Genomic DNA, 15136 nt, shown 5'->3' on the forward strand with positions numbered 1-15136 from the left:
TTTGCTCCTTACTAAACTGCAAAATCTAAAAAATAGAGTATAATGGGGACTCTTCTCTCTAATCATGGTTGCTCTCAACCAATGGATGGCTAGTGCTGTGTGTATGGGGTTCTATTTGTAGAGACCGAACCGCCTAGAGAGGGGCCTTCCTTCATGGTTAAGGAACTATAAAACCAGAGGGTCCATCAACCTCTGTTTTACAAACCATTGGATATAAAAATGTACTCCCTCTCTCAGTGGGAGCCTTAGGTGGGCTTCTAGAATAGCTTGCCATTTCAGCAGCTAGTTCCAGACACTATTGGGTCCCAATTGCTGATTCATCTCTAGCTATAAGTTTTAACAATCTCCCACTTAGCTGAGATGAATCTTTCTATTTACTTTATAGGGCCATTAATGACCCAGTATGATAAACCTAAGGGTATCTGTTCTATTCAGTTGAAATGACTATCCCAAATCATCAAAGTCACTTGAGTTCTATTAATTTGACTCAAGACCATCGATGGTTATAAAGTTAGCAACTTCAACCAATATGAACAAACTGCATACAATGCTTAGACAACCTAAGCATGGCCCATATATCTCTGTCTCATGTTATGTGTAAACATTTAAATTAAGAGGAAGATTAGAGATATGTTTATCAGAATTAGAAACTTTATTGTGATCACACGCAGTGGTGTCAATAAGAATCATCACACTCAATACATATCCAATTTATCAAAACTGTCCACCAACCCTATGCACGCTACATGCTCCAAAAAGAGCTTGGGTGGGAGTCCCTTTGTTAATGGATCAGCTAGCATGAGTGTAGTATTAATATGTTCTATTGACACAATCTGATCCTGAACCCTTTCCCTCACAACGAGGTACTTGATGTCAATGTGCTTTGACCCTGTTCTTGTCTTGTTATTTTTTGAGAAAAACACGATAGCAACGTTATCACAATAAATCCTCATCGGCTCTGAATCGAGTCCACTACTCGAAAACCTGAGATAAAATTACACAACCATATGGCACGACTAGTTGCTTCATAACAAGCTATGAATTCTGCTTCCATATTAGATGAAGCAATTCTTGTAGTTTGTTTTGCACTTCTCCATGAAATAAGCCATTTCACCATCATGAAGATATAAATAGAGGTAGATGCACAAGTATCCTGACATTTAGCAAAGTCGGAATCAGTATATCCTATTACCTCCAAATTTTCTAAGTGCTTATAAGTGAGCATATAATTCTTAGTTTCTTGTAAATAGCGCATGACTTTCTTGGCTGCCTTCCAATGGTCGATACCATGATTCTTTTGGTATCTTCCAAGCATACCAACAATAGAGGCTATATCAAGACCGGTATACACATCTGCGTACACAAGACTTCCCACGGCTGATAAATAGGGAATGCCGTTCATCTGCTCTTGCTCTAACTGATTCCTAGGGCATTGAAGTAAACTGAATTTATCTCCTTTTACCACAGGGGCAGCAATGCTAGCACAATTTTGCATGTTAAATATTTTAAGCACCTTTTCTACATATGCTTTCTGGGTTAATCCCAGGATACTACGAGACTTCTCAGAAAATCTGAATGCCTAAAACATAAGAGGCTTCACCGAGATCCTTCATATTAAAATTGTTTGATAAAAACCTTTTGGTCTCGTGTAACATTGCAAGACTGTTACTAGCAATCAGGATATCATCAACATATAAGGTTAAGATGATGTATCTGCTCCCACTAACATTTAGGTATATACATTGGTCAACAATATTTTTCTTAAATCCATGATTACATAAAATATTATGGAATTTTAGGTACCATTGACGAGATGCTTGCTTTAGACCATAAATGGATTTCTTTAATTTGCAAACTAAAATTTTCTTGCAATCTACTTTAAAACCTTCCGGTTGTTACTTGTAGATTTCTTCACGCAGATCTCCATTTAGAAATGTTGTCTTAACATCCATCTGATGCAGTTCTAGATCAAAATGAGCAACCAGGGCCATGACTATCCTAAATGAGTCATCTTTTTACATTGGAGAGAATGTCTCTATATAGTATATTCCTTCTTTTTGAGTGTATCCTTTTGCAACGAGTTGGGCTTTATATCTGTCAATGTTCCCCTTAGAGTCTTGTTTGGTTTTAGAAACCAAATTACAACCTATTGGCTTAACTCCTTCAGGTAGAACAACGAGATCCCAAACATCATTGTTTTTCATGGATTCAAGCTCATCCTTCATGGCTTCCAACCAATGAGTTGATTCCCTTGAGTTGATGGCCTCAATAAATGATAAAGGATCATTTTCTAAATTCAATTCATGCTCACACTCATCTAAATAGACTTCATAATCATTTGATATTGTTGATCTCCAAACTCTTTGAGATCTTCTAAGTGAGATTTGTTCTTCTCGCATTGTATTTTCAGTAATTTCATTATTCTAGACACCTTGTGTATTAGCCTCAAGAATTTCAATTGGTATAACTCTTTCCTGTATGACTGGTACAAGTATGACCATTGGATTTTCCAAAAATGTGATCTGCCTAGATCTAGAGTTCTCACTAGAATTCCCAAATTCCAGAAATTCGGCTTGCTTAGATTCCATAATTCTAGTATTTAAGTAGGGCAAAAGAATTTTTAACCCTTAGATCTTTCAGGGTAACCAACAAAATAATCACTAATTGTCTTGGGATCCAGTTTACCTGGTTACGGGTTATGTACTTTTACCTCAACTGGACAACCCCAAATACATAAATACCCTAATTCGGGTATCCTACCAGTCCATAATTCATATGGGGTATTAGGGATTATTTTAGTAGGAACTCTATTGAGAATATGTACAGTTGTCTTTAAGGCTTTTCCCCATAAATTCTCAAGTAGACTTGAATTACTCAGCATACTTCTTACCATGTCCATGAGAGTACGGTTTTGGCGCTTTGCTACACCATTCTGCTCAGGTGTACCTAGCATGGTGTAGTTTGCAACGATCCCATGTTCTTGTAAAAATAAGACAAAAGTACTTGGATTTTGGACTGTTTCGGTGTATCTACCACAATATTCACCTCCTCTATCAAATTGTACACTTTTGATCTTCTTATTGAGTTGATTTTCAACTTTTGTCTTGAAGAAATTGAAAACATCAAGTGCTTCTGATTTCTCATGAATCAGATACACATAATTGTATCTGGAGAAATCATCTATAAAGGTAATGAAGTATCTATGTCCTCCCATAGTAGGAGTAGGGAATGGTCCACAAATATCTATATGTATTATTTCTAGTAACTCTACACATCTTGTGGCTCCCCTTTTAGTGGTTTTGGTGAATTTTCCCTTTATGCAATCCACACATATGTCGAAATCAGAATAATCTAGCAAACTGAGGATTCCATCTTTTGTGAGACATTCCATTCTTTTTTTAGAAATGTGGCCTAATCTTTTATGCCATAGAATGGATGAATTCTCATCCACTCAATTTTTTTTTTTTTATTTCTGACCATATAGTTCTCATGCAAGATATATAGGCCATGAGCAAAGATAGGGGTGCAAATTAATCTTGTAAGGATCTTGGCATAACACACCATTCCCAACTGTAGTGGAATTATGGAGTAGAGTAAAACTTTTGTTCTTAAACTTAAATTCAAAGCCATAGGAATCAAGTTTAGGAATGAAATAAGATTTCTCTTAAGTGTAGGTACATATAGTGTATCTACTAAGTCTAGATGAAATCCGGTATCCAAAATGAGATGATATGTCCCTATGGTTTCAACATCTATCTCTATTCCATTTCCAATGACTATGGTGCATTCTCTCTTATATAGCTGTCGATTTGTTAGAAAACCTGAGAAACCATGACATGAGTTGTAGCGCCCGTATCCACCCACCTAGTTTTAGAAGGTGTGCTAACCAAATAGGATTCAGGAAACATAAAGGCATAGTTCTTACATTTCTTGTTGAGCTATTCTGCATATTTGGGACATTCTTTCTTTACATGTCCCTTCTTTTTACAGAAGAAGCAATGGGCTTTATGATCCCCATTTTCCGCAGTAGCAATGACCTTCTCTTTGCCCTTTCTCTGAGTTTTTTTCCTGAAATGTCTTTTATGTGGTCCAGTGGTTAGGTGAGCACTTTTAGGCATTTCACTCTTAAGCCTTTCTTCTTCTTGAACACACATGGCAATTAGCTCACTCATTTTCCATTTCTCTTTCTACGTATTATAGTAGATCTTAAATGGACCAAATTGCACAAGAAGAGAAGTCATAATGAAGTGCTCAAGGAAACCTTCGAATATTTCCATATCCATTCCTTTTAGAAGGTTCGCCATGTCATCATTTTCATAATGTGCTCACATACCCCATTGCGACCATCATATTTCATGGTGATCATTTTGATCATGAGGGTACTTGCCAATGTTTTGTAGAGCTAACAAAGTGTTCTTCTACTACCTTTAAATAATCCATTGCACTTTCCTTTTTAGGAATTGCACCACAGATTGTAGTAGAAATGGTGCTCCTTATGATCATGAGACTCATGCGATTAGAACGTTCCCATTTTTTATAAAGTGCCTTTTGCTCACCAGTACTGGTACCAATGATTTCAATGGGTTTGTTTATTCTAATTCAAGATCCAAATCCATGCACCCTAGAACAATCATAATCTAGTCTTTCCACTTATTAAAGTTTATATCAATTAATATTTCAATGCCTGATAGATAATCAATAACCATTGCTAGATTAAACAATTGCAAGTTTCATACAAAATGTCATGCCACATAGAATACACACACATATCAATAATCTAACTTAAAAATGGGGTAATCATTAGTTAGATCTCATCAAGACCATTGCAAAATCCTGATCAGGTCTTGACCCAAGATCGATGTAGGATATCATTCCTTTGTTGGGTTGAATGACAATTCTAAAAATGATATTGATGATCCAGATTAAGTAAGTGATTTTGTCAGTTGGGTAAGCTCATCACCGTTGGGTTACAAGTTTCCCCAAGCAGAACCCCTTATTAGTCTTTCCATCCCACTCTAACTATTCAAGGTAGCATTCTTCCGTTGGGTCGATCTACTACCTATCGTAGTTAAGTGCAAATATGTGACTTATTTATTGAGGAGAACCTCACAGTCACGTACAAATAAAGACAATATATATACATATATAGGTTCATTTTGAATGAAATTTTGAACAAAATTACACAATAGGGTCATCTATGATCCTTCCAAATTTCAACTCAATCCGATGGAAACCCCCTGAATCGGCCTCAAGAAGTCATCAATATGATAGTGAATCGGAAGATCAGTCATTGAACCGGTCCAATATCTCCTTATCCAAAGGGTGTTTTTATCTGAAATTTCATACATAATTGGGTCATAGGGTTTAGTGGGGCCCATAAAATTTCATCTAAATCAGAGTTCAAAATCCCCTTGAACCAGCCACATAGCTATGATGTTGTCATAGTCCATTGGGTTAAGCCAAACCAGACCTTATCCAGATCGAACCGGTTCTGACAACTCTGATCCAACCCACGCGAAATCAAACCGGTTCAAGATAAAACTTAAACCGAACCAGTTGGGCTAGTTAGAACGGATCAAACTGGAATCATGCACCATAAGTTTTCCAGGTCAGGCATCCGGGCACTCGACCCTCGAGCATCATCTTCTTCACCCGAATCTGGTGCTACAGTGTTCACTCAACCAAGTGAACATGGCAGCACCGAACGGGTGTTGTGTTAGATAGTGTATGCCCTTAGCTCCAATCAGATTGATGTACATTATGACATTTATTGTAAATGAATAAAGTACATATTTGATTCATGTTATTGTGGTGTGTTTCTTTGTAATACCCTTAAACTAGACACTTATGAGACTCGTGTTAGTTTAGAATGTTCACAACCGTTGGATAAGTCTAGGGAGATTTATCCTGTTAAGGTTGACACTGATGTGTCGCCAAGTGTTAGGGTGGCCTGTCTCAGCTGCCAGGGTGAGACCCGAGGTACACGCAGTGTAGGTTTATTTGAAACCCTGAACATGACCAGATTTCCAGTATTGCCCTGGACCTTGGTGATTAGTGGGCAAAATTGGAAAGTTACACATGACCCCTAGACTCGATTATGATACTGCACTAGGTGTCGGATTGGGCTGCCTTTGATATGCCAATCGGTGAGATCCTTAGCGGGAGTCAAAACCTGGGTATGTTGGGACAGTCCGAGAATTCATTTGAGTGGGTGATCATAGTGACAGGATCAACCCCTTTGTCAGACAAAGGTAATGATCGGGGATGCACTCTCTCTGATGGAAACCAAGACTGCTGGCAGCCAATTTCAATCGTTGAAATTTGTTTTGCAAAATATACTTTATATACGGATATAAATAAATAAATAAATAAATAAATATATATATATATGTATATATATATATATATATATATATATATATATATATATATTACAGTTTCAAAGTATTTACAAAAGGTTTTAATTCTTGGGATCCATTTGAGCAAAGAGTGCAACATTGTTCCTTGTAGCCGAGGGAGAGGTCCTCTTTTGTCGGGTAGTGTATGATCATTATGGGTTGAGAGGTTAAGTGTAAGATCATTGAGGGTAATACCTGATGGGCTAGTCTTGCATCTGCCCACAGTCCCTGGGTTTTTATAAGGTGGCTTGGCCCAGGGACCACTTAGTGTAAGTGTTAGGCCCACTAGGAGTCTATGTGATGGGCTTCGGGGGGTTCACTGTCTTTTCAGTGAATTCGGCCAGACTTTGTAACAGAGGCTGGGCTGAACCCATGTAGCTGATGTATAGATCAATGTTTGGGTCCCACGCCATACAAAGAAGCCCAACTGGGCAGCAGTTTGGAAGCAGTTCGAGCATTTAGATTTCATGGGCCTAAAAGCCCATTTTCGAGCTGGGCTGATATGATCAGTTAAATAAAGGGGCGGATCTGGGATTAAATCAGCAGATAGGATAGGTCTTATCCTATCCACTCAAAGAGTCTAGATCTGAATACGGATTCAGATCTGAAACCTCCTAATGAGATTAGGAGAGAGCTTATCTAATATGCAGATAAGATAAGGGCTTATCCTTATCTCTTAAAGAGGACTCCTAATCCAAATACAGATTAGGAATAGGAAACTCCTAATGAGATTAGAAGATCCCTTTAAGGCTATAAAAGGAGGAGGGGGTGAATCATTCGACCCATCCCAGAAATCTCAGAGATACAAGATCTCAGAGCACAGAGTGAAGTCGAATATAGTGTGATTACGCCTTCTCCCTGCGTCCTCCTCCTGCTGCTGTCGCCATACTGCCAGTTCGTTCTCCAGTTTTAGGAGTGATCAAGATCAGTTCTTGATATCAATGTTTGGAGAAAGACTGATTTGAAGTTGTGCTCAGTGCTTCCATCGAATTCTTGTGAAGGGTTCGGTTTTTGGGAAGAACACCGTTGATTCTACTCCACCCTACACTATGTTATCTTCAGTGGGAGCAGTCTTTGGAGACTTTCTTTGGGCGTGAACACCTTCATTGGGAGATACTATTTCTTCATATTAGGTATATCCCTCTCATTCCTTTTGGTTCATATCTGGTTTGATTCTTGGTTCAAAATTGATCATTGAAAAATGCAGTTTTTCTAAAACAGTGAATGCGATTCCCACATGAGAGAGAGAGAAAGAATTTTTTAAAATTTCGCCCTACCTTCCTGTAGGGTTTAGCCATCCATATGATGGATCTCTCATCCCTTCATGTTGAAGGGCGACTGGTAGACGGCGAACTGATCGAAATGTCACCGCCGACCACCTATAAGGTCTTTTCCGACAATAAACGACCAGAATCTGGTGTTTTTCAGGTTAGAGGTTCCTTGAGAAACAGAGAAGAAAAGAGCAAAGCTTCATCCATTTCAGAGCATAGAGTAGCTCTGATACCAATTGTTAGATATAATGATAACTATAGAATCATTCTTTGCTCTAGAAATGGACTAAAATAAGTAAAATCGACCTTGAGTTGTTGATGTGAAGTTGGCATCCATGGCTCTATTCTGACATTAGAGACCTTTAGAAACACCTCTTGCAGTTTTGTTATTTTCTTTCTTTCTCTTCTCTGTAAGAAAACTAACCGGAGAACACTTTGCTTGCTGAACTACAAAATCTGAAAAATAGAGTATAATGGGGACTCTTCTCTCTAGTCACGATTGTTCTCAACCGATGGATGGTTAGTGTGTGTGTGTATGGGGTTCTATTTGTAGAGACTGAACCACCTAGAGAGGGGCCTTCCTTCATGGTTAAGGAACTTTAAAACCAGAAGTTCCATAAACCTCTGTTTTACAAACCATTGGATATATTACAATGTACTCCCTCTCTCAGTGGGAACCTTAGGTGGGCTTCTAGAATAGCTTGCCATTTTAGCAGCTAGTTCTAGACACTTCTGGTCTCAGTTGTTGATTCATCTAAATCTATAAGTTCTAACAATTTATACTCTTCTCTTCTCGACAGATCAAAGAGTAGAAGCGCAATGGACTCAACTTTGCAACAAGGGACGAAACTGTGGCTAACCTTCTAGCTACCCATAGCAATACCAACATCATTCTAATTCATTGGCCACCAAGAACCTCAACACCATTGACACTGTCGCACTCTCCGATGGCCACACACCATTTGTATTGGCCACTGCACATTGTTCACCGATCGCTTGTATCCCAGCCATGACTCCACCATGGGCAATTTCTTCGCCAATCAACTCAAGCTCATTTGTCCCACAGCCACGACCGGTTTGGACATCCAAATTCTGAATGTGTTTGACAACAAGTACTGCATAGATCTCATGATCCAGTAGGTGTTGCTCACCTCTGGCTAGGACTTGTACACCAACTCAAGGACTCGACCCATCGTTACTAGCTTTGCACTAAACTAGACCCCGTTCTTCGAGAAGTTTGTGTATGTCGTGCTTAAAATGGGTCAACTGAGTGTGTTGATAGGGACCCAAGGAGAGATCTATGCCAATTGTTTGGCTTGCAACTCCACTAGCATATATCTGTGGTCTATCACCGATGAGGTATTGGCATGAGCTGTCAAACTAGGAGGATATTCCTTAATTCAAGAGACAATTCCTATCCAGAGTTAGTGAAAACTTAAGCCAAGGGATAATAATCCTTATCATAGGAGTAGTTTGTATAGGACAAGGAAAGATGGAATAAGGCTGTATCTATATATCTATCTATCTATCTATATATATATATATATATATATATATATATATATATATATATATATATATATATATATATATTCATTCCCTGTAAAGGAAAAGACATACGGGAAAGAAAGAACAATATCTTTCATTCTACACGAGTTGTCATGGTATCAGAGCATCGATCCTACAATGAGGGCATTCGAGCGGTGATCCTATAGTGATTGGCCACCCGTGCCGAGCCCAAAACAGTCGGAAAGCCTAACCTTACCTCCTCCTCTGTTAGTGGTAGCAGCATCGATCTTGGCGGCGATCTCCTTGGCCGCATGCTTCTTAGCTTTATCCTTCCAGTCATGGTTGGCTCTCTCTCCGCCTGATGATCAACGACAAATCACCCAAAAACCAGGAGAGATAAATAGAAGTTCGGAGTAGCGATAAAGTCCTGTCGTCGTCTATCTCTGACGTCGAAAGTCGGACGCAGCCGGATAGGCGATCACCTCTTCCTCCGCCCTGCGGACACAGCCGGATAGGCGATCTCCAAAGGACCTCTGCACGTTCAATCTGTTGGGCAAATTTATCGGTTTTGTGGAGCATCTACGGAGATCAGCATCAAGATCACGTTCTTGAGGTAATTCGTCACCGTACTAGAATATTACTGTTTTTTAGAACTTTGGTTTTTGATCTCGGAGATCTGCGAAGTGCAAACGGTTTTTTCGACCAACAAGAGGAACTCATATTCCTTCGTCGAGATTGCAAACTCGGTGTTTGATTCCCGAGATTTTTCACCTCTTCCTCCACCCTGTCGCACTAAGCTCTTCTACTCCGACACGCCATTAGCAGGGACACCCTTTGGTGGATACAACCATGTCAGTTGGGGAACAACGATCCGATCCTACCCTCGCCGAATTGACCACTAGAATGGCGGGAATCCTGCATAGACCAACCTCAACTACAGAGACTCCTGTCGCCAGATTGGCATCAAGTTGGATGGCACCAACTATGCTCTTTGGTCCCAAGTTGTTGAGATGTATATCTTCGGCAAAGACAAATTGGGATATATATTAATGGCGAGCTTCCCCAACCTCCTCAGATTGACCCAACCTTTCGAAGGTGGTGCATGGACAACGCTATCGTCAAGGGCTGGTTAATTAACTCCATGGACGTATCCTTGATCGGTAACTTTATTCGATTCCCTACGACAAAGATGGTGTGGGATTTTGTTGCTACTACCTACTTTGATGGCAGTGATATCTCGCAAGTATATGATCTTCGACATCGTGTGACCCGCTTGTGCCAGTCTGGAGGATCTCTTGAAAAATATTATAATGATCTCCAAGGTTTGTGGTGTGAAATTGATTTTCGCCATCCAAATCCAATGGAGTGTGCTACATATATTTAACGATATAATAATCTTCTTCAAGAAAAGAGAGTGTATATTTTCTTAGATGGCCTTGATGACAAACTTGACAAGATTCGAGCATATGTACTCCAAATGCACCCATTTCCCACTATTGAACAGGCATACACACATGTTCGTAGGGAAGCTATCTGGCAAAAGGTCATGATCACTGATAACAATATTGAAACTCCAGAAGCTGTTTTGGCCTCCAAAAGTGTTAAAACGGGACAACCTACTTCATCCTCAATTGGTTCTCTTTCTTTGAGCAATGGAAAAGCTGGTATGTCCTCTAAATCTCGAACATCTTCTGATAAAACTAAGTGTTCTCATTGTGGTAACTCGAAGCATACCCGGGAGAATTGCTTCAAACTACATGGCTACCCCGACTGGTGGCATGAACTCCAAGCCTGGAAACGTCAAGACAAGGCTGAAACTAGTGGTAAGGCTGTGATGGTTACAACAGAACCCCAACTGTCATTCACACCACCTGTTGAACTACCACAACGAGACATACACCTCTTGGATTCAGGTAAGAATCTTCCCCACAACATTGTTGATAGCAATGCATGGATACTTGACTCGGGGGCTACCGATGACATGACCTATGATGCCACTGATTTTCCAAAAACTTCACCACCAAGACGGACTACAATTGCTAATGCCAATGGGGCTATATCTCCAGTCACAGGAGCGGGCACTGTGACCTTGTCACCTATAATATCCTTAAAGAAAACTTTGTTTGTTCCCTCTCTCTCCCATGAATTACTATCTGTTAGCCAAATTTCCACTGATCTAAATTGTGTTGTGCTCATCTATCCTACTTTTTGTCTTCTTCAGGATATTCTCACCAAGGAGATAATTGGGCGTGGTACTAGGAGGGGGGGTTCTACTACATGGATAATCTTAGTATGGGTCGAGTACATCATGCACATCATCAAAAGTAATACCAAAGAACAACAGATTTGGATCTGGCATCGCCGGCTGGGACATCCATCATTTGGTTACATGAAGCATTTATTTACGGATATGCAGCCTCGTGATTTTCAATGTGAAACTTGCATCTTAGCTAAGAGTCATAGAACTATCTATCCTTTAACTGTGAATAAAAGTAAAGTTCCATTTGCTTTAATTCACTCTAATGTGTGGGGGCCATCACCGGTAACTACAGTGTCTGGGTTTCGCTGGTTTGTAATCTTTGTTGATGACTGCACTCGCATGACATGGTTATATCTGATGAAACATAAAGATGAAGTGTTGATTGTATTTCAATCTTTCCATATGATGGTGAAGACTCAGTTCTTAGCTAAAATTCAGGTTCTTAGGTCTGATAATGGCGGAGAATACATAAATCAATGGTTCCAAGATTATTTTCGGATTCATGGACTACTTCATGAGACTTCATGTCCACAGACTCCACAGCAAAATGGCATTGCTAAGAGAAAGAACTAGCACATACTCGAAACTGCTCGTGCTTTGCTACTTTGAGCACATGTACCTAACCGACATTGGACTGATGTTGTTGCTACTGCTATGCACCTCCTTAATCGAATGCCATCACGCGTCTTACATTTTAAGACACCATTACAAGCTCTTTCATCACATGTCTCTCTGCCATCCGTGTTGATGATTCCACCTCGAGTTTTTGGCTGTGTGACATTCGTACATATGCATAAAAATCAACACACAAAACTTGATCCACGAGCAACGTAGTGCTTATTTTTGGGGTATGTGTTACATCAGAAGGGATACCGATATTATGATCCAACCACCCAACGGACCTATGTTACCATGGATGTTACTTTTTTGGAATTTGAAACATTCTACTCTCCTTCCAAAACCAATTCTTCTCTTCAGGGGGAGAGTCAAAGTGCAGAACAGAACTGGTTTCTATCCGATTGGATGAATAATATTGATTCAATAGAAAAGGTGGTCAATGAAGAACTTTCTACAACTGGTGTAGTTTCAAGAGAGACATCTACAACACCGGAAACGTCTACATCGTCATCGCCACTTCTAGCAGAAGAAATATAGACCCCAACCTCCATAGTACCTGAAGACTCATCTCCTGAGAATATTTCTGAAGCGAATGACCCTGAGGTAAACTCTCCTATTATGCCTTTAAGCTCTAATGATATGAATACTTCTGTTGGTTACACTTTACCTTTCATGCATAATCGTGGCAAATCGCCAAATAGATATTCTCCAGATATTGAGGACTGGAGGTCAAAGTATCCAATTGCCAATTATGTATCAACAAAGAGACTCTCCAAACCTCTCAAAACATTTGTGCAAGAATTGTCCTCACATCATATTCCCACCAGTGTTCAAGAAGCTTTGACAAACCCGAAATGGACATAGGCCATACGGGAAGAAATTGAGACACTATTGAAGAACAAAACATGAACTCTTGTTACCTTGCCCGAAGGGAAGAAACCTATAGGGTGTAAGTGGGTATTTTCCATTAAATACAAAGCAGATGGGTCAATCGAGAGATACAAAGTGAGGCTGGTCGCGAAAGGTTATACTCAGACACATGGCGTAGATTATCAAGAGACCTTCTCACTAGTGGCCAAATTGAATACGGTTAGAGTTTTATTATCTCTTGTAGCAAACCTTGATTGATCGCTACACCATTTCAATGTAAAGAATGCTTTCCTCCATGGTGACCTTGAAGATGAGGTGTACATGGACATCCCACCTGGTTATACAACAAATTCCAAGACCAAAGTTATGTGTAAACTACAACGAACACTATATGGACTGAAACAATCACCGCGGGCATGGTTTGGATGGTTTAGTCTTGCAATGAAGAAAAATGGCTTTCAACAAAGCAATTTAGACCATACACTATTTCTAAAGCACCAATGAGGGAATGTAACAACCTTATTAATATATGTAGATGACATGATTATCACCGGAAATGATTCAGGAGAAATAGCAACACTTCAAAAGCAATTGGCGATTGAGTTCGAAATGAAGAACTTGGGGGGGCTCAAATATTTTCTAGGAATTGAAGTTGCTAGATCAAGGAGAGTTATATTTCTGTTTCAACGGAAATACACTTTAAATTTACTATCCGAAGTAGGACAGTTGGAGTGCAAGCCGACAGACACACCAATTATTCAAAACTATAAACTTGGAGAATACCCAGACCAAGTACCTACCAATAAAGAGAGATATCAAAGGTTGGTTGGTAAACTTATTTACCTCTCACATACTCGTCCAGACATCACTTACGCTGTCAACGTGGTAAGTTAATTCATGCATTGTCCAAGCGAAGATCACATGAACGCTGTAATGTGAATTCTTCGATACTTGAAGTCCTCACCCGGAAGAGGACTTATGTTCTCAAAGAATAATCATCTAAAGATTAAAGGCTATACAGACATAGATTGGACTGAAAATATCTTGGACAGAAGATCCACCTCGGGGTACTTTACATTTGTCGGTGGAAATCTTGTCACATGGAGGAATAAAAAACAAAAGGTGGTGGCCTTATCAAGTGTTGAAGCTAAGTTTCGGGGAATGGCTAAAGGGCTTTTTGTAATGAACTTTCACTTGTAGTTTGTAGATTATGGTTCAAGTTTTAATGAATTTAAGCAATAATGGAAATTAACAGAGTATAGACTATGGACTCTTCAACCTCCAACCACCCACTTCAGAGTAAGTATGGCTTTTCTAGCTGAGTTCTATAATTGGAGCAAATTAATTACATGACCCGAGTTAATGAGCTTGGGTTCCACTAGAGTCTTGATTGATCAAATGATCGGCCCAAGTGAATTTTCACTTTCCAGCTTCTGGTTCAGTGTGACCTTGGAAAAAAACGGTACAGAAAGCCCGTGTAAATTGCAAGTATCCAGGTCCAGTTTGATCAATGATGGTGTGGATCTATTGATAAGAACAACAAAAAGATGAGGATCTGTTGATTAGAACAACAAAAATATGAGGATACGAGAGAAGAAGAAGAAGAAGAAGAAGAAGAAGAAGAAGAAGAAGAAGAAGAAGAAGAAGAAGAGGAGAACGCACTAAGTTGATTTTGCGCCGCTGCTGGTGGCTTGGCGGAGGAGAGTATGGGAGGGAGATTCAAAAATTTGATGGAGATTAAAAATGACATGTAAGTTCCGTTTTAAGAAGCACCGTTAAGTTAGTGACACTGTTTCTGATTGGTGGGTTCATGCGTCCAGTGAACCTACCGGTGCACAGAATGCGGGTTGTCAATGAGTGGGGACTGGGGGTGTACCTGATAGAATTGAACCGACTGGCCAATTATGTTTGTTTTGGTTCTATGTTTTCTTCCAATTATAATTGGATCAGGACCGGTTTTTTTGTTTTAAACCAATTCAGACCCAAACCGGTTGTTTATTTAATAATATATAAACAAACTCCTGTTTTTTATAATGTTTGTTATATTTTATGTATAACTCATAAAAAAGTATATAAAATAATTATAGTTAAAAGCATATTTTATCAACAACTTAGTATTTTATTTTCAGTTCTATTAAGGACATATTATCTAAATGAGGTTTTAAGTGGTCATTAGAATTGATAGTTATAGATGACAAGTATAATCAGAT

Source organism: Nelumbo lutea, chromosome 7, assembly GCF_056320005.1.
Source record: "Nelumbo lutea isolate HS-2025 chromosome 7, American lotus-T2T, whole genome shotgun sequence".
Lineage (NCBI taxonomy): Eukaryota > Viridiplantae > Streptophyta > Magnoliopsida > Proteales > Nelumbonaceae > Nelumbo > Nelumbo lutea.